The sequence below is a fragment of the Lissotriton vulgaris genome, chromosome 12 (assembly GCF_964263255.1).
Source record: "Lissotriton vulgaris chromosome 12, aLisVul1.2, whole genome shotgun sequence".
NCBI classification, from domain to species: Eukaryota; Metazoa; Chordata; class Amphibia; order Caudata; family Salamandridae; genus Lissotriton; species Lissotriton vulgaris.
The window spans coordinates 444,263,329-444,284,508 of NC_141700.1; the positions used below are offsets into that span (position 1 = coordinate 444,263,329).

The 21,180-nt window shown below is 30.0% G+C and overlaps 12 non-coding genes across 12 annotated transcripts; all 12 read right to left on the reverse strand.

The window, feature by feature from the left end:
- Nucleotides 1-200: 200 nt before the first annotated feature.
- Nucleotides 201-274, reverse strand: TRNAT-AGU (transfer RNA threonine (anticodon AGU)). Its single transcript has one exon. It is a non-coding gene; the product is annotated as a tRNA-Thr (tRNA).
- A 435-nt stretch (nt 275-709) lies between these two features.
- Nucleotides 710-782, reverse strand: TRNAM-CAU (transfer RNA methionine (anticodon CAU)). The gene has a single exon. It is a non-coding gene; the product is annotated as a tRNA-Met (tRNA).
- Nucleotides 783-1,726: 944 nt separating this feature from the next.
- Nucleotides 1,727-1,799, reverse strand: TRNAM-CAU (transfer RNA methionine (anticodon CAU)). The gene has a single exon. It is a non-coding gene; the product is annotated as a tRNA-Met (tRNA).
- Nucleotides 1,800-4,272: 2,473 nt separating this feature from the next.
- On the reverse strand, nt 4,273-4,346 carry TRNAT-AGU (transfer RNA threonine (anticodon AGU)). The gene has a single exon. It is a non-coding gene; the product is annotated as a tRNA-Thr (tRNA).
- A 3,489-nt stretch (nt 4,347-7,835) lies between these two features.
- Nucleotides 7,836-7,908, reverse strand: TRNAT-CGU (transfer RNA threonine (anticodon CGU)). The gene has a single exon. It is a non-coding gene; the product is annotated as a tRNA-Thr (tRNA).
- Nucleotides 7,909-8,837: 929 nt separating this feature from the next.
- TRNAT-GGU (transfer RNA threonine (anticodon GGU)) lies at nt 8,838-8,910 on the reverse strand. The gene has a single exon. It is a non-coding gene; the product is annotated as a tRNA-Thr (tRNA).
- Nucleotides 8,911-9,853: 943 nt separating this feature from the next.
- Nucleotides 9,854-9,926, reverse strand: TRNAT-CGU (transfer RNA threonine (anticodon CGU)). Its single transcript has one exon. It is a non-coding gene; the product is annotated as a tRNA-Thr (tRNA).
- A 943-nt stretch (nt 9,927-10,869) lies between these two features.
- On the reverse strand, nt 10,870-10,942 carry TRNAT-CGU (transfer RNA threonine (anticodon CGU)). The gene has a single exon. It is a non-coding gene; the product is annotated as a tRNA-Thr (tRNA).
- Nucleotides 10,943-11,380: 438 nt separating this feature from the next.
- TRNAT-AGU (transfer RNA threonine (anticodon AGU)) lies at nt 11,381-11,454 on the reverse strand. The gene has a single exon. It is a non-coding gene; the product is annotated as a tRNA-Thr (tRNA).
- Nucleotides 11,455-13,420: 1,966 nt separating this feature from the next.
- TRNAT-AGU (transfer RNA threonine (anticodon AGU)) lies at nt 13,421-13,494 on the reverse strand. The gene has a single exon. It is a non-coding gene; the product is annotated as a tRNA-Thr (tRNA).
- A 5,523-nt stretch (nt 13,495-19,017) lies between these two features.
- On the reverse strand, nt 19,018-19,090 carry TRNAT-CGU (transfer RNA threonine (anticodon CGU)). Its single transcript has one exon. It is a non-coding gene; the product is annotated as a tRNA-Thr (tRNA).
- Nucleotides 19,091-21,052: 1,962 nt separating this feature from the next.
- TRNAT-CGU (transfer RNA threonine (anticodon CGU)) lies at nt 21,053-21,125 on the reverse strand. The gene has a single exon. It is a non-coding gene; the product is annotated as a tRNA-Thr (tRNA).
- Nucleotides 21,126-21,180: the final 55 nt, after the last annotated feature.

Here is a 21,180-nt window from a genome sequence, read left to right on the forward strand (position 1 = left end):
TTCATATACGTCTTTCTCATAGATAAGTATTTTTTTCATTTTGCAATAACAGTATTCATTCTATAATCTTGAAAATACTTGGCTTTTTATAAGGTTAAAGATGATCTGTTCAACAGTAAAATGAATCAGACTTTTATATTTTAATTGTATCGGAATAAGACCTAATGAAAATGATTTGTTATATAACAATGAGAAAAGCAAGGCACTGCTGAGAGTTGAACTCAGGATCTCCTGTTTACTAGACAGGCGCTTTAACCAGCTAAGCCACAGCACCCACATGATTCTTAAGATTGAAACACTTTTCTTTATGGTGTTCAAGAGAATATTACTTTTTCACTTTCATATTCTTTTCTAAGTTCACACACTTCTCTACTCAAACACTTAAGATGAATGAAGACTCTTCATTTATTCAAAAACACCTCTCTAATTTGAAGTTTACCCTATTCATATCATTTTAAAATATACCTTGCTGAAGAATGGATTAGTTGAATTCAACAATAGAGTGATCACTCACCGCTATCTTGTTCTTTGTCATTTTCTTTTCCCTATTTCAGTCAATGCCTTCCTACAAAAATCTTCACAATACCAAGCATTTTATTTAATTTTTAAGATAACTTATTCTAAAGTTCATAGAACCAGATGTTTATTCTTAAATTGTATTCACCATTTGTTTGATGAAATTTTTTTGGAAAGCATGGAGAAAACAGTTAGGTGCTGCGGAGATTTGAACTCAGGATTTCCTGTTTATGAGACAGGCGCTTTAACCACTAAGCCACAGCACCAACTTTAATAGTAAGAAATGCATAAATAATTTATTGTTGATGATGAAAATGTGTTTCCTGCTATAAATTCTTCTGTATATGTATTGTAATCTTAAACACGAAAAGATAATCAATCACTATGCAAGTATTATTATGTTTTAATAAACAGGTACTCTTATAAAACCCAATTTCATTTCTTGAATTCTTTAAAAAAAAATCATGAAGGTATTAATATTGCTCAAATCTAGGTAGAAATTTCATCTATGTCTTTCTCATAGATTTGTATTTTTTTCATTTTGCAATAACAGTATTCATTCTATAATCTTGAACATACTTCTGTTTTTATAAGGTTTAAGATGATCTGTTCAACAGTAAGATGAATCAGACTTTTATATTTTAATTGTATCGGAATAAGACCTAATGAAAATGATTTGTTATATAACAATGAGAAAAGCAAGGCGCTGCTGAGATTTGAACTCAGGATCTCCTTTTTACTAAACAGGTGCTTTAACCAGCTAAGCCACAGCACCCACTTGATTTTTTAATTTAAAACACTTTTCTTTATGGTGTTCAAGAGAATATTGCTTTTTCACTTTCATATTCTTTTCTAAGTTCACACACTTTTCTACTCAAACACTTAAGATGAATGACGACTCTTCATTTATTCAAAAACACCTCTCTAATTTGAAGTTTACCCTATTCATATCATTTTAAAATATACCTTGCAGAAGAATGGATTAGTTGAATTCAACCATAGAGTGATCATTCACCTCTATCTTGTTCTTTGTCATTTTCTTTTCCCTATTTCAGTCAATGCATTCCTACAAAAATCTTCACAATACCAAGCATTTTATTTAATTTTTAAGATAACTTATTCTAAAGTTCATAGAACCAGATGTTTATTCTTAAATTGTATTCAACACTTGTTTGATGAAAATTATTCGGAAAGCATGGAGAAAACAGTTAGGTGCTGCTGAGCATTGAACTCAGGATTTCCTGTTTATGAGACAGGCGCTTTAACCACTAAGCCACAGCACCAACGTTAATAGTAAGAAATGCATAAATAATTCATTGTTGATGATGAAAATGTGTTTCCTGCTATAAATTCTTCTTTATATGTATTGTAATCTTAAACACGAAAAAATACTCAATCACTACGCAAGGATTGATATGTTTTAATAAACAGGTACTCTTATAAAACCCAATTTCATTTCTTGAATTCTTTACAATTTTGTTTCATGAAGGTATTAATATTGCTCAAATCTAGGTAGAAATTTCATCTACGTCTTTCTCATAGATATGTATTTTTTTCATTTTGCAATAACAGTATTCATTCTATAATCTTGAAAATACTTGGGTTTTTATAAGGTTTAAGATGATTTGTTCAACAGTAATATGAATCAGACTTTTATATTTTAATTGTATCGGAATAAGACCTAATGAAAATGATTTGTTATATAACAATGAGAAAAGCAGGGCGCTGCTGAGAGTTGAACTCAGGATCTCCTTTTTACTAAACTGGCGCTTTAACCGGCTAAGCCACAGCACCCACTTGATTCTTAATTTTGAAACACTTTTCTTTATGCTGTTCAAGAGAATATTGCTTTTCCACTTTCATATTCTTTTCTAAGTTCACACACTTCTCTACTCAAACACTTAAGATGAATGAAGACTCTTCACTTATTCAAAAACACCTCTCTAATTTGAAGTTTACCCTTTTCATATCATTTTAAAATATACCTTGCTGAAGAATGGATTAGTTGAATTCAACAATATAGTGATCATTCACCTCTATCTTGTTCTTTGTCATTTTCTTTTCCCTATTTCAGTCAATGCCTTCCTACAAAAATCTTCACAATACCAAGCATTTTATTTAATTTTTAAGATAACTTATTCTAAAGTTCATAGAACCAGATGTTTATTCTTAAATTGTATTCACCATTTGTTTGATGAAATTTTTTGGGAAAGCATGGAGAAAACTGTTAGGTGCTGCGGAGATTTGAACTCAGGATTTCCTGTTTATGAGACAGGCGCTTTAACCACTAAGCCACAGCACGAACGTTAATAGTAAAAAATGCATTAATAATTTATTGTTGATGATGAAAATGTGTTTCTGCTATAAATTCTTCTTTATATGTATTGTAATCTTAAACACGAAAAGATACTCAATCACTACGCAAGGATTGATATGTTTTAATAAACAGGTACTCTTATAAAACCCAATTTAATTTCTTGAATTCTTTCAAAAAAAATCATGAAGGTATTAATATTGCTCAAATCTAGGTAGAAATTTCATCTACGTCTTTCTCATAGATTTGTATTTTTTTCATTTTGCAATAACAGTATTCATTCTATAATCTTGAACATACTTCTGTTTTTATAAGGTTTAAGATGATCTGTTCAACAGTAAGATGAATCAGACTTTTATATTTTAATTGTATCGGAATAAGACCTAATGAAAATGATTTGTTATATAACAATGAGAAAAGCAGGGCGCTGCTGAGAGTTGAACTCAGGATCTCCTTTTTACTAAACAGGTGCTTTAACCAGCTAAGCCACAGAACCCACTTGATTTTTTATTTTGAAACACTTTTCTTTATGGTGTTCAAGAGAATATTGCTTTTTCACTTTCATATTCTTTTCTAAGTTCACACACTTCTCTACTCAAACACTTAAGATGAATGAAAACTCTTCACTTATTCAAAAACACCTCTCTAATTTGAAGTTTACCCTATTCATATCATTTTAAAATATACCTTGCTGAAGAATGGATTAGTTGAATTCAACAATAGAGTGATCATTCACCTCTATCTTGTTCTTTGTCATTTTCTTTTCCCTATTTCAGTCAATGCATTCCTACAAAAATCTTCACAATACCAAGCATTTTATTTAATTTTTAAGATAACTTATTCTAAAATTCATAGAACCAGATGTTTATTCCTAAATTGTATTCAACACTTGTTTGATGAAAAATATTCGGACAGCATGGAGAAAACAGTTAAATGCTGCTGAGATTTGAACTCAGGATTTCCTGCTTACGAGACAGGAGCTTTAACCACTAAGCCACAGCACCAACGGTAATAGTAAAAAATGCATAAATAATTTATTGTTGATGATGAAAATGTGTTTTCTGCTATAAATTCTTCTTTATATGTATTGTAATCTTAAACACGAAAAGATACTCAATCACTACGCAAGGATTAATATGTTTTAATAAACAGGTACTCTTATAAACCCCAATTTCATTTCTTGAATTCTTTACAACTTTTTTTTCATGAAGGTAATATTATTGCTCCAATCTAGGTAGACATTTCATATACGTCTTTCTCATAGATAAGTATTTTTTTCATTTTGCAATAACAGTATTCATTCTATAATCTTGAAAATACTTGGCTTTTTATAAGGTTAAAGATGATCTGTTCAACAGTAAAATGAATCAGACTTTTATATTTTAATTGTATCGGAATAAGACCTAATGAAAATGATTTGTTATATAACAATGAGAAAAGCAAGGCACTGCTGAGAGTTGAACTCAGGATCTCCTGTTTACTAGACAGGCGCTTTAACCAGCTAAGCCACAGCACCCACATGATTCTTAAGATTGAAACACTTTTCTTTATGGTGTTCAAGAGAATATTGCTTTTTCACTTTCATATTCTTTTCTAAGTTCACACACTTCTCTACTCAAACACTTAAGATGAATGAAGACTCTTCATTTATTCAAAAACACCTCTCTAATTTGAAGTTTACCCTATTCATATCATTTTAAAAATATACCTTGCTGAAGAATGGATTAGTTGAATTCCACCATAGAGTGATCATTCACCTCTATCTTGTTCTTTGTCATTTTCTTTTCCCTATTTCAGTCAATGCATTCCTACAAAAATCTTCACAATACCAAGGATTTTATTTAATTTTTAAGATAACTTATTCTAAAGTTCATAGAACCAGATGTTTATTCTTAAATTGTATTCAACACTTGTTTGATGAAAATTATTCGGAAAGCAAGGAGAAAACAGTTGAGTGCTGCTGATATTTGAACTCATGATTTCCTGTTTACGAGACATGCGCTTTAACCACTAAGCCACAGCAGCAACGTTAATAGTAAAAAATGCATAAATAATTCATTGTTGATGATGAAAATGTGTTTTCTGCTATAAATTCCTCTTTATATGTATTGTAATCTTAAACACGAAAAGATACTCAATCACTACGCAAGGATTGATATGTTTTAATAAACAGGTACTCTTATAAAACCCAATTTAATTTCTTGAATTCTTTCAAAAAAAATCATGAAGGTATTAATATTGCTCAAATCTAGGTAGAAATTTCATCTACGTCTTTCTCATAGATTTGTATTTTTTTCATTTTGCAATAACAGTATTCATTCTATAATCTTGAACATACTTCTGTTTTTATAAGGTTTAAGATGATCTGTTCAACAGTAAGATGAATCAGACTTTTATATTTTAATTGTATCGGAATAAGACCTAATGAAAATGATTTGTTATATAACAATGAGAAAAGCAAGGCGCTGCTGAGATTTGAACTCAGGATCTCCTTTTTACTAAACAGGTGCTTTAACCAGCTAAGCCACAGAACCCACTTGATTTTTTATTTTGAAACACTTTTCTTTATGGTGTTCAAGAGAATATTGCTTTTTCACTTTCATATTCTTTTCTAAGTTCACACACTTCTCTACTCAAACACTTAAGATGAATGAAGACTCTTCATTTATTCAAAAACACCTCTCTAATTTGAAGTTTACCCTATTCATATCATTTTAAAAATATACCTTGCTGAAGAATGGATTAGTTGAATTCAACCATAGAGTGATCATTCACCTCTATCTTGTTCTTTGTCATTTTCTTTTCCCTATTTCAGTCAATGCATTCCTACAAAAATCTTCACAATACCAAGCATTTTATTTAATTTTTAAGATAACTTATTCTAAAGTTCATAGAACCAGATGTTTATTCTTAAATTGTATTCAACACTTGTTTGATGAAAATTATTCAGAAAGCAAGGAGAAAACAGTTGAGTGCTGCTGATATTTGAACTCATGATTTCCTGTTTATGAGACATGCGCTTTAACCACTAAGCCACAGCAGCAACGTTAATAGTAAAAAATGCATAAATAATTGATTGTTGATGATGAAAATGTGTTTTCTGCTATAAAGTCTTCTTTATATGTATTGTAATCTTAAACACGAAAAGATACTCAATCACTACGCAAGGATTGATATGTTTTAATAAACAGGTACTCTTATAAAACCCAATTTCATTTCTTGAATTCTTTACAATTTTTTTTCATGAAGGTAATAATATTGCTCCAATATAGGTAGACATTTCATCTACGTCTTTCTCATAGATATGTATTTTTTTCATTTTGCAATAACAGTATTCATTCTATAATCTTGAAAATACTTGGGTTTTTATAAGGTTAAAGATGATCTGTTCAACAGTAAGATGAATCAGACTTTTATATTTTAATTGTATCGTAATAAGACCTAATGAAAATGATTTGTTATATAACAATGAGAAAAGCAAGGCACTGCTGAGAGTTGAAGTCAGGATCTCCTTTTTACTAAACAGGTGCTTTAACCAGCTAAGCCACAGCACCCACTTGATTCTTAATTTTGAAACACTTTTCTTTATGCTGTTCAAGAGAATATTGCTTTTCCACTTTCATATTCTTTTCTAAGTTCACACACTTCTCTACTCAAACACTTAAGATGAATGAAGACTCTTCACTTATTCAAAAACACCTCTCTAATTTGAAGTTTACCCTGTTCATATCATTTTAAAATATACCTTGCTAAAGAATGGATTAGTTGAATTCAACAATAGAGTGATCATTCACCTCTATCTTGTTCTTTGTCATTTTCCTTTCCCTATTTCAGTCAATGCATTCCTACAAAAATCTTCACAATACCAAGCATTTTATTTAATTTTTAAGATAACTTATTCTAAAGTTCATAGAACCAGATGTTTATTCTTAAATTGTATTCACCATTTGTTTGATGAAATTTTTTGGGAAAGCATGGAGAAAACTGTTAGGTGCTGCGGAGATTTGAACTCAGGATTTCCTGTTTATGAGACAGGCGCTTTAACCACTAAGCCACAGCACGAACGTTAATAGTAAAAAATGCATTAATAATTTATTGTTGATGATGAAAATGTGTTTCTGCTATAAATTCTTCTTTATATGTATTGTAATCTTAAACACGAAAAGATACTCAATCACTATGCAAGGATTCATATGTTTTAATAAACAGGTACACTTATAAAACCCAATTTCATTTCTTGAATTCTTTACAATTTTTTTTCATGAAGGTATTAATATTGTTCAAATCTAGGTAGAAATTTCATCTACGTCTTTCTCATAGATATGTATTTTTTTCATTTTGCAATAACAGTATTCATTCTATAATCTTGAAAATACTTGGGTTTTTATAAGGTTTAAGATGATCTGTTCAACAGTAAAATGAATCAGATTTTTATATTTTAATTGTATCGGAATAAGACCTAATGAAAATGATTTGTTATATAACAATGAGAAAAGCAAGGCGCTGCTGAGAGTTGAACTCAGGATCTCCTTTTTACTAAACAGGCGCTTTAACCAGCTAAGCCACAGCACCCACTTGATTCTTAATTTTGAAACACTTTTCTTTATGCTGTTACAGAGAATATTGCTTTTTCACTTTCATATTCTTTTCTAAGTTCATACACTTCTCTACTCATGAACTTAAGATGAATGAAGACTCTTCACTTATTCAAAAACACCTCTCTAATTTGAAGTTTACCCTATTCATATCATTTTAAAATATACCTTGCTGAAGAATCGATTAGTTGAATTCAACAATATAGTGATCATTCACCTCTATCTTGTTCTTTGTCATTTTCTTTTCCCTATATCAGTCGATGCATTCCTACAAAAATCTTCACAATACCAAGCATTTTATTTAATTTTTAAGATAACATTCTAAAGTTCATAGAACCAGATGTTTATACTTAAATTGTATTCAACACTTGTTTGATGAAAATTACTCGGAAAGCATGGAGAAATCAGTTAAATGCTGCTGAGATTTGAACTCAGGATTTCCTGTTTACGAGACAGGAGCTTTAACCACTAAGCCACAGCACCAACGGTAATAGTAAAAAATGCATAAAGAATTTATTGTTGATGATGAAAATGTGTTTTCTGCTATAAATTCTTCTATATATGTATTGTAATCTTAAACACGAAAAGATACTCAATCACTACGCAAGGATTGATATGTTTTAATAAACAGGTACTCTTATAAAACCCAATTTCATTTCTTGAATTCTTTACAATTTTGTTTCATGAAGGTATTAATATTGCTCAAATCTAGGTAGAAATTTCATCTACGTCTTTCTCATAGATATGTATTTTTTTCATTTTGCAATAACATTATTCATTCTATAATCTTGAAAATACTTGGGTTTTTATAAGGTTTAAGATGATCTGTTCAACAGTAATATGAATCAGACTTTTATATTTTAATTGTATCAGAATAAGACCTAATGAAAATGATTTGTTATATAACAATGAGAAAAGCAGGGCGCTGCTGAGAGTTGAACTCAGAATCTCCTTTTTACTAAACTGGCGCCTTAACCGGCTAAGCCACAGCACCCACTTGATAATTAATTTTGAAACACTTTTCTTTATGGTGTTCAAGAGAATATTGCTTTTCCACTTTCATATTCTTTTCTAAGTTCACACACTTCTCTACTCAAACACTTTAGATGAATGAAGACTCTTCACTTATTCAAAAATACTTCTCTAATTTGAAGTTTACCCTATTCATATGATTTTAAAATATACCTTGCTGACGAATGGATTAGTTGAATTCAACAATAGAGTGATCATTCACCTCTATCTTGTTCTTTGTCATTTTCTTTTCCCTATTTCAGTCAATGCATTCCTACAAAAATCTTAATACCAAGCATTTAATTTAATTTTTAAGATAACTTATTCTAAAGTTCATAGAACCAGATGTTTATTCTAAAATTGTATTCAACACTTGTTTGATGAAAATTATTCGGAAAGCATGGTGCTGCTGGTATTTGAACTCAGGATTTCCAGTTTACCAGACAGGCGCTTTAACCACTAAGCCACAGCACCAACGTTAATAGTAAAAAATGCATAAATCATTTATTGTTGATGATGAAAATGTGTTTCTGCCATAAATTCTTCTTTATATGTATTGTAATCTTAAACACAAAAAGATACTCAATCACTACGCAAGGATTAATATGTTTTAATAAACAGGTACTCTTATAAAACCCAATTTCATTTCTTGAATTCTTTACAATTTTTTTTCATGAAGGTATTAATATTGCTCAAATCTAGGTAGAAATTTCATCTACGTCTTTCTCATAGATATGTATTTTTTTCATTTTGCAATAACAGTATTCATTCTATAATCTTGGAAATACTTGTGTTTTTATAAGGTTTAAGATGATCTGTTCAACAGTAAAATGAATCAGATTTTTATATTTTAATTGTATCGGAATAAGACCTAATGAAAATGATTTGTTATATAACAATGAGAAAAGCAAGGCGCTGCTGAGAGTTGAACTCAGGATCTCCTTTTTACTAGACAGGCGCTATAACCAGCTAAGCCACAGCACCCACTTGATTCTTAATTTTGAAACACTTTTCTTTATGCTGTTCAAGAGAATATTGCTTTTTCACTTTCATATTCTTTTCTAAGTTCACACACTTCTCTACTCATGAACTTAAGATGAATGAAGACTCTTCACTTATTCAAAAACACCTCTCTAATTTGAGGTTTACCCTATTCATATCATTTTAAAATATACCTTGCTGAAGAATGGATTAGTTGAATTCAACAATAGAGTGATCATTCACCTCTATCTTGTTCTTTGTCATTTTCTTTTCCCTATTTCAATCAATGCATTCCTACAAAAATCTTCACAATACCAAGTATTTTATTTAATTTTTAAGATAACATTCTAAAGTTCATAGAACCAGATGTTTATACTTAAATTGTATTCAACACTTGTTTGATGAAAATTACTCGGAAAGCATGGAGAAAACAGTTAAATGCTGCTGAGATTTGAACTCAGGATTTCCTGTTTACGAGACAGGAGCTTTAACCACTAAGCCACAGCACCAACGGTAATAGTAAAAATGCATAAATAATTTATTGTTGATGATGAAAATGTGTTTTCTGCTATAAATTCTTCTTTATATGTATTGTAATCTTAAACACGAAAATATACTCAATCACTACGCAAGGATTCATATATTTTAATAAACAGGTACTCTTATAAAACCCAATTTCATTTCTTGAATTCTTTACAATTTTTTTTCATGAAGGTAATAATATTGCTCCAATCTAGGTAGACATTTCATCTACGTCTTTCTCATAGATATGTATTTTTTTCATTTTGCAATAACAGTATTCATTCTATAATCTTGAAAATACTTAGGTTTTTATAAGGTTAAAGATGATCTGTTCAACAGTAAGATGAATCAGACTTATATTTTAATTGTATCGGAATAAGACCTAATGAAAATGATTTTTTATATAACAATGAGAAAAGCAAGGCACTGCTGAGAGTTGAACTCAGGATCTCCTGTTTACTAGACAGGCGCTTTAAGCAGCTAAGCCACAGCACCCACATGATTCTTAAACTTGAAACACTTTTCTTTATGGTGTTCAAGAGAATATTGCTTTTTCACTTTCATATTCTTTTCTAAGTTCACACACTTCTCTACTCAAACACTTAAGATGAATGAAAACTCTTCACTTATTCAAAAACACCTCTCTAATTTGAAGTTTACCCTATTCATATCATTTTAAAATATACCTTGCTGAAGAATGGATTAGTTGAATTCAACAATAGAGTGATCATTCACCTCTATCTTGTTCTTTGTCATTTTCTTTTCCCTATTTCAGTCAATGCATTCCTACAAAAATCTTCACAATACCAAGCATTTTATTTAATTTTTAAGATAACCTATTCTAAAGTTCATAGAACCAGATGTTTATTCCTAAATTGTATTCAACACTTGTTTGATGAAAAATATTCGGAAAGCATGGAGAAAACAGTTAAATGCTGCTGAGATTTGAACTCAGGATTTCCTGTTTACGAGACAGGAGCTTTAACCACTAAGCCACAGCACCAACGGTAATAGTAAAAAATGCATAAATAATTTATTGTTGATGATGAAAATGTGTTTTCTGCTATAAATTCTTCTTTATATGTATTGTAATCTTAAACACGAAAAGATACTCAATCACTACGCAAGGATTAATATGTTTTAATAAACAGGTACTCTTATAAACCCCAATTTCATTTCTTGAATTCTTTACAACTTTTTTTTCATGAAGGTAATATTATTGCTCCAATCTAGGTAGACATTTCATATACGTCTTTCTCATAGATAAGTATTTTTTTCATTTTGCAATAACAGTATTCATTCTATAATCTTGAAAATACTTGGGTTTTTATAAGGTTAAAGATGATCTGTTCAACAGTAAGATGAATCAGACTTTTATATTTTAATTGTATCGGAATAAGACCTAATGAAAATGATTTGTTATATAACAATGAGAAAAGCAAGGCACTGCTGAGAGTTGAACTCAGGATCTCCTGTTTACTAGACAGGCGCTTTAACCAGCTAAGCCACAGCACCCACATGATTCTTAAGTTTGAAACACTTTTCTTTATGGTGTTCAAGAGAATATTGCTTTTTCACTTTCATATTCTTTTCTAAGTTCACACACTTCTCTACTCAAACACTTAAGATGAATGAAGACTCTTCATTTATTCAAAAACACCTCTCTAATTTGAAGTTTACCCTATTCATATCATTTTAAAAATATACCTTGCTGAAGAATGGATTAGTTGAATTCAACCATAGAGTGATCATTCACCTCTATCTTGTTCTTTGTCATTTTCTTTTCCCTATTTCAGTCAATGCATTCCTACAAAAATCTTCACAATACCAAGCATTTTATTTAATTTTTAAGATAACTTATTCTAAAGTTCATAGAACCAGATGTTTATTCTTAAATTGTATTCAACACTTGTTTGATGAAAATTATTCGGAAAGCAAGGAGAAAACAGTTGAGTGCTGCTGATATTTGAACTCATGATTTCCTGTTTCCGAGACATGTGCTTTAACCACTAAGCCACAGCAGCAACGTTAATAGTAAAAAATGCATAAATAATTCATTGTTGATGATGAAAATGTGTTTTCTGCTATAAATTCTTCTTTATATGTATTGTAATCTTAAACACGAAAAGATACTCAATCACTACGCAAGGATTGATATGTTTTAATAAACAGGTACTCTTATAAAACCCAATTTAATTTCTTGAATTCTTTCAAAAAAAATCATGAAGGTATTAATATTGCTCAAATCTAGGTAGAAATTTCATCTACGTCTTTCTCATAGATTTGTATTTTTTTTCCATTTTGCAGTAACAGTATTCATTCTATAATCTTGAACATACTTCTGTTTTTATAAGGTTTAAGATGATCTGTTCAACAGTAAGATGAATCAGACTTTTATATTTTAATTGTATCGGAATAAGACCTAATGAAAATGATTTGTTATATAACAATGAGAAAAGCAAGGCGCTGCTGAGATTTGAACTCAGGATCTCCTTTTTACTAAACAGGTGCTTTAACCAGCTAAGCCACAGAACCCACTTGATTTTTTATTTTGAAACACTTTTCTTTATGGTGTTCAAGAGAATATTGCTTTTTCACTTTCATATTCTTTTCTAAGTTCACACACTTCTCTACTCAAACACTTAAGATGAATGAAAACTCTTCACTTATTCAAAAACACCTCTCTAATTTGAAGTTTACCCTATTCATATCATTTTAAAATATACCTTGCTGAAGAATGGATTAGTTGAATTCAACAATAGAGTGATCATTCACCTCTATCTTGTTCTTTGTCATTTTCTTTTCCCTATTTCAGTCAATGCATTCCTACAAAAATCTTCACAATACCAAGCATTTTATTTAATTTTTAAGATAACTTATTCTAAAGTTCATAGAACCAGATGTTTATTCCTAAATTGTATTCAACACTTGTTTGATGAAAAATATTCGGAAAGCATGGAGAAAACAGTTAAATGCTGCTGAGATTTGAACTCAGGATTTCCTCTTTACGAGACAGGAGCTTTAACCACTAAGCCACAGCACCAACAGTAATAGTAAAAAATGCATAAATAATTTATTGTTGATGATGAAAATGTGTTTTCTGCTATAAATTCTTCTTTATATGTATTGTAATCTTAAACACGAAAAGATACTCAATCACTACGCAAGGATTAATATGTTTTAATAAACAGGTACTCTTATAAACCCCAATTTCATTTCTTGAATTCTTTACAACTTTTTTTTCATGAAGGTAATATTATTGCTCCAATCTAGGTAGACATTTCATATACGTCTTTCTCATAGATAAGTATTTTTTTCATTTTGCAATAACAGTATTCATTCTATAATCTTGAAAATACTTGGCTTTTTATAAGGTTAAAGATGATCTGTTCAACAGTAAAATGAATCAGACTTTTATATTTTAATTGTATCGGAATAAGACCTAATGAAAATGATTTGTTATATAACAATGAGAAAAGCAAGGCACTGCTGAGAGTTGAACTCAGGATCTCCTGTTTACTAGACAGGCGCTTTAACCAGCTAAGCCACAGCACCCACATGATTCTTAAGATTGAAACACTTTTCTTTATGGTGTTCAAGAGAATATTACTTTTTCACTTTCATATTCTTTTCTAAGTTCACACACTTCTCTACTCAAACACTTAAGATGAATGAAGACTCTTCATTTATTCAAAAACACCTCTCTAATTTGAAGTTTACCCTATTCATATCATTTTAAAAATATACCTTGCTGAAGAATGGATTAGTTGAATTCCACCATAGAGTGATCATTCACCTCTATCTTGTTCTTTGTCATTTTCTTTTCCCTATTTCAGTCAATGCATTCCTACAAAAATCTTCACAATACCAAGCATTTTATTTAATTTTTAAGATAACTTATTCTAAAGTTCATAGAACCAGATGTTTATTCTTAAATTGTATTCAACACTTGTTTGATGAAAATTATTCGGAAAGCAAGGAGAAAACAGTTGAGTGCTGCTGATATTTGAACTCATGATTTCCTGTTTACGAGACATGCGCTTTAACCACTAAGCCACAGCAGCAACGTTAATAGTAAAAAATGCATAAATAATTCATTGTTGATGATGAAAATGTGTTTTCTGCTATAAATTCTTCTTTATATGTATTGTAATCTTAAACACGAAAAGATACTCAATCACTACGCAAGGATTGATATGTTTTAATAAACAGGTACTCTTATAAAACCCAATTTAATTTCTTGAATTCTTTCAAAAAAAATCATGAAGGTATTAATATTGCTCAAATCTAGGTAGAAATTTCATCTACGTCTTTCTCATAGATTTGTATTTTTTTCATTTTGCAATAACAGTATTCATTCTATAATCTTGAAAATACTTGGGTTTTTATAAGGTTAAAGATGATCTGTTCAACAGTAAGATGAATCAGACTTTTATATTTTAATTGTATCGTAATAAGACCTAATGAAAATGATTTGTTATATAACAATGAGAAAAGCAAGGCACTGCTGAGAGTTGAAGTCAGGATCTCCTTTTTACTAAACAGGTGCTTTAACCAGCTAAGCCACAGCACCCACTTGCTTCTTTATTTTGAAACACTTTTCTTTATGGTGTTCAAGAGAATATTGCTTTTTCACTTTCATATTCTTTTCTAAGTTCACACACTTCTCTACTCAAACACTTAAGATGAATGAAGACTCTTCACTTATTCAAAAACACCTCTCTAATTTGAAGTTTACCCTGTTCATATCATTTTAAAATATACCCTGCTAAAGAATGGATTAGTTGAATTCAACAATAGAGTGATCATTCACCTCTATCTTGTTCTTTGTCATTTTCCTTTCCCTATTTCAGTCAATGCATTCCTTCAAAAATCTTCACAATACCAAGCATTTTATTTAATTTTTAAGATAACTTATTCTAAAGTTCATAGAACCAGATGTTTATTCTTAAATTGTATTTAACAATTGTTTGATGAAAATTATTCGGAAAGCATGGAGAAAACAGTTAGGTGCTGCTGAGATTTGAACTCTGGATTTCCTGTTTACGAGACAGGGGCTTTAACCACTAAGCCACAGCACCAACGTTAATAGTAAGAAATGCATAAATAATTCATTGTTGATGATGAAAATGTGTTTTCTGCTATAAATTCTTCTTTATATGTATTGTAATCTTAAACACGAAAAGATACTCAATCACTACGCAAGGATTAATATGTTTTAATAAACAGGTACTCTTATAAAACCCAATTTCATTTCTTGAATTCTTTACAACTTTTTTTTCATGAAGGTAATATTATTGCTCCAATCTAGGTAGACATTTCATATACGTCTTTCTCATAGATAAGTATTTTTTCATTTTGCAATAACAGTATTCATTCTATAATCTTGAAAATACTTGGGTTTTTATAAGGTTAAAGATGATCTGTTCAACCGTAAGATGAATCAGACTTTTATATTTTAATTGTATCGGAATAAGACCTAATGAAAATGATTTGTTATATAACAATGAGAAAAGCAGGGCGCTGCTGAGAGTTGAACTCAGGATCTCCTTTTTACTAAACTGGCGCTTTAACCGGCTAAGCCACAGCACCCACTTGATTCTTAATTTTGAAACACTTTTCTTTATGCTGTTCAAGAGAATATTGCTTTTCCACTTTCATATTCTTTTCTAAGTTCACACACTTCTCTACTCAAACACTTAAGATGAATGAAGACTCTTCACTTATTCAAAAACACCTCTCTAATTTGAAGTTTACCCTTTTCATATCATTTTAAAATATACCTTGCTGAAGAATGGATTAGTTGAATTCAACAATATAGTGATCATTCACCTCTATCTTGTTCTTTGTCATTTTCTTTTCCCTATTTCAGTCAATGCCTTCCTACAAAAATCTTCACAATACCAAGCATTTTATTTAATTTTTAAGATAACTTATTCTAAAGTTCATAGAACCAGATGTTTATTCTTAAATTGTATTCACCATTTGTTTGATGAAGTTTTTTGGGAAAGCATGGAGAAAACTGTTAGGTGCTGCGGAGATTTGAACTCAGGATTTCCTGTTTATGAGACAGGCGCTTTAACCACTAAGCCACAGCACGAACGTTAATAGTAAAAAATGCATTAATAATTTATTGTTGATGATGAAAATGTGTTTCTGCTATAAATTCTTCTTTATATGTATTGTAATCTTAAACACGAAAAAATACTCAATCACTACGCAAGGATTGATATGTTTTAATAAACAGGTACTCTTATAAAACCCAATTTAATTTCTTGAATTCTTTCAAAAAAAATCATGAAGGTATTAATATTGCTCAAATCTAGGTAGAAATTTCATCTACGTCTTTCTCATAGATTTGTATTTTTTTCATTTTGCAATAACAGTATTCATTCTATAATCTTGAACATACTTCTGTTTTTATAAGGTTTAAGATGATCTGTTCAACAGTAAGATGAATCAGACTTTTATATTTTAATTGTATCGGAATAAGACCTAATGAAAATGATTTGTTATATAACAATGAGAAAAGCAAGGCGCTGCTGAGATTTGAACTCAGGATCTCCTTTTTACTAATCAGGTGCTTTAACCAGCTAAGCCACAGAACCCACTTGATTTTTTATTTTGAAACACTTTTCTTTATGGTGTTCAAGAGAATATTGCTTTTTCACTTTCATATTCTTTTCTAAGTTCACACACTTCTCTACTCAAACACTTAAGATGAATGAAAACTCTTCACTTATTCAAAAACACCTCTCTAATTTGAAGTTTACCCTATTCATATCATTTTAAAATATACCTTGCTGAAGAATGGATTAGTTGAATTCAACAATAGAGTGATCATTCACCTCTATCTTGTTCTTTGTCATTTTCCTTTCCCTATTTCAGTCAATGCATTCCTACAAAAATCTTCAAAATACCAAGCATTTTATTTAATTTTTAAGATAACTTATTCTAAAGTTCATAGAACCAGATGTTTATTCTTAAATTGTATTTAACAATTGTTTGATGAAAATTATTCGGAAAGCATGGAGAAAACAGTTAGGTGCTGCTGAGATTTGAACTCTGGATTTCCTGTTTACGAGACAGGGGCTTTAACCACTAAGCCACAGCACCAACGTTAATAGTAAGAAATGCATAAATAATTCATTGTTGATGATGAAAATGTGTTTTCTGCTATAAATTCTTCTTTATATGTATTGTAATCTTAAACACGAAAAGATACTCAATCACTACGCAAGGATTAATATGTTTTAATAAACAGGTACTCTTATAAAACCCAATTTCATTTCTTGAATTCTTTACAATTTTGTTTCATGAAGGTATTAATATTGCTCAAATCTAGGTAGAAATTTCATATACGTCTTTCTCATAGATATGTATTTTTTTCATTTTGCAATAACAGTATTCATTCTATAATCTTGAAAATACTTGGGTTTTTATAAGGTTTAAGATGATCTGTTCAACAGTAATATGAATCAGACTTTTATATTTTAATTGTATCGGAATAAGACATAATGAAAATGTTTTGTTATATAACAATGAGAAAAGCAGGGCATTGCTGAGAGTTGAACTCAGGATCTCCTTTTTACTAAACTGGCGCTTTAACCGGCTAAGCCACAGCACCCACTTGATTCTTAATTTTGAAACACTTTTCTTTATGCTGTTCAAGAGAATATTGCTTTTCCACTTTCATATTCTTTTCTAAGTTCACACACTTCTCTACTCAAACACTTAAGATGAATGAAGACTCTTCACTTATTCAAAAACATCTCTCTAATTTGAAGTTTACCCTTTTCATATCATTTTAAAATATACCTTGCTGAAGAACGGATTAGTTGAATTCAACAATATAGTGATCATTCACCTCTATCTTGTTCTTTGTCATTTTCTTTTCCCTATTTCAGTCAATGCCTTCCTACAAAAATCTTCACAATACCAAGCATTTTATTTAATTTTTAAGATAACTTATTCTAAAGTTCATAGAACCAGATGTTTATTCTTAAATTGTATTCACCATTTGTTTGATGAAATTTTTTGGGAAAGCATGGAGAAAACTGTTAGGTGCTGCGGAGATTTGAACTCAGGATTTCCTGTTTATGAGACAGGCGCTTTAACCACTAAGCCACAGCACGAACGTTAATAGTAAAAAATGCATTAATAATTTATTGTTGATGATGAAAATGTGTTTCTGCTATAAATTCTTCTTTATATGTATTGTAATCTTAAACACGAAAAGATACTCAATCACTATGCAAGGATTCATATGTTTTAATAAACAGGTACACTTATAAAACCCAATTTCATTTCTTGAATTCTTTACAATTTTTTTTCATGAAGGTATTAATATTGTTCAAATCTAGGTAGAAATTTCATCTACGTCTTTCTCATAGATATGTATTTTTTTCATTTTGCAATAACAGTATTCATTCTATAATCTTGAAAATACTTGGGTTTTTATAAGGTTTAAGATGATCTGTTCAACAGTAAAATGAATCAGATTTTTATATTTTAATTGTATCGGAATAAGACCTAATGAAAATGATTTGTTATATAACAATGAGAAAAGCAAGGCGCTGCTGAGAGTTGAACTCAGGATCTCCTTTTTACTAAACAGGCGCTTTAACCAGCTAAGCCACAGCACCCACTTGATTCTTAATTTTGAAACACTTTTCTTTATGCTGTTACAGAGAATATTGCTTTTTCACTTTCATATTCTTTTCTAAGTTCATACACTTCTCTACTCATGAACTTAAGATGAATGAAGACTCTTCACTTATTCAAAAACACCTCTCTAATTTGAAGTTTACCCTATTCATATCATTTTAAAATATACCTTGCTGAAGAATCGATTAGTTGAATTCAACAATATAGTGATCATTCACCTCTATCTTGTTCTTTGTCATTTTCTTTTCCCTATATCAGTCAATGCATTCCTACAAAAATCTTCACAATACCAAGCATTTTATTTAATTTTTAAGATAACATTCTAAAGTTCATAGAACCAGATGTTTATACTTAAATTGTATTCAACACTTGTTTGATGAAAATTACTCGGAAAGCATGGAGAAATCAGTTAAATGCTGCTGAGATTTGAACTCAGGATTTCCTGTTTACGAGACAGGAGCTTTAACCACTAAGCCACAGCACCAACGGTAATAGTAAAAAATGCATAAAGAATTTATTGTTGATGATGAAAATGTGTTTTCTGCTATAAATTCTTCTATATATGTATTGTAATCTTAAACACGAAAAGATACTCAATCACTACGCAAGGATTGATATGTTTTAATAAACAGGTACTCTTATAAAACCCAATTTCATTTCTTGAATTCTTTACAATTTTGTTTCATGAAGGTATTAATATTGCTCAAATCTAGGTAGAAATTTCATCTACGTCTTTCTCATAGATATGTATTTTTTTCATTTTGCAATAACATTATTCATTCTATAATCTTGAAAATACTTGGGTTTTTATAAGGTTTAAGATGATCTGTTCAACAGTAATATGAATCAGACTTTTATATTTTAATTGTATCGGAATAAGACCTAATGAAAATGATTTGTTATATAACAATGAGAAAAGCAGGGCGCTGCTGAGAGTTGAACTCAGAATCTCCTTTTTACTAAACTGGCGCCTTAACCGGCTAAGCCACAGCACCCACTTGATAATTAATTTTGAAACACTTTTCTTTATGGTGTTCAAGAGAATATTGCTTTTCCACTTTCATATTCTTTTCTAAGTTCACACACTTCTCTACTCAAACACTTAAGATGAATGAAGACTCTTCACTTATTCAAAAACACCTCTCTAATTTGAAGTTTACCCTTTTCATATCATTTTAAAATATACCTTGCTGAAGAACGGATTAGTTGAATTCAACAATATAGTGATCATTCACCTCTATCTTGTTCTTTGTCATTTTCTTTTCCCTATTTCAGTCAATGCCTTCCTACAAAAATCTTCACAATACCAAGCATTTTATTTAATTTTTAAGATAACTTATTCTAAAGTTCATAGAACCAGATGTTTATTCTTAAATTGTATTCACCATTTGTTTGATGAAATTTTTTGGGAAAGCATGGAGAAAACTGTTAGGTGCTGCGGAGATTTGAACTCAGGATTTCCTGTTTATGAGACAGGCGCTTTAACCACTAAGCCACAGCACGAACGTTAATAGTAAAAAATGCATTAATAATTTATTGTTGATGATGAAAATGTGTTTCTGCTATAAATTCTTCTTTATATGTATTGTAATCTTAAACACGAAAAGATACTCAATCACTATGCAAGGATTCATATGTTTTAATAAACAGGTACACTTATAAAACCCAATTTCATTTCTTGAATTCTTTACAATTTTTTTTCATGAAGGTATTAATATTGTTCAAATCTAGGTAGAAATTTCATCTACGTCTTTCTCATAGATATGTATTTTTTTCATTTTGCAATAACAGTATTCATTCTATAATCTTGAAAATACTTGGGTTTTTATAAGGTTTAAGATGATCTGTTCAACAGTAAAATGAATCAGATTTTTATATTTTAATTGTATCGGAATAAGACCTAATGAAAATGATTTGTTATATAACAATGAGAAAAGCAAGGCGCTGCTGAGAGTTGAACTCAGGATCTCCTTTTTACTAAACAGGCGCTTTAACCAGCTAAGCCACAGCACCCACTTGATTCTTAATTTTGAAACACTTTTCTTTATGCTGTTACAGAGAATATTGCTTTTTCACTTTCATATTCTTTTCTAAGTTCATACACTTCTCTACTCATGAACTTAAGATGAATGAAGACTCTTCACTTATTCAAAAACACCTCTCTAATTTGAAGTTTACCCTATTCATATCATTTTAAAATATACCTTGCTGAAGAATCGATTAGTTGAATTCAACAATATAGTGATCATTCACCTCTATCTTGTTCTTTGTCATTTTCTTTTCCCTATATCAGTCAATGCATTCCTACAAAAATCTTCACAATACCAAGCATTTTATTTAATTTTTAAGATAACATTCTAAAGTTCATAGAACCAGATGTTTATACTTAAATTGTATTCAACACTTGTTTGATGAAAATTACTCGGAAAGCATGGAGAAATCAGTTAAATGCTGCTGAGATTTGAACTCAGGATTTCCTGTTTACGAGACAGGAGCTTTAACCACTAAGCCACAGCACCAACGGTAATAGTAAAAAATGCATAAAGAATTTATTGTTGATGATGAAAATGTGTT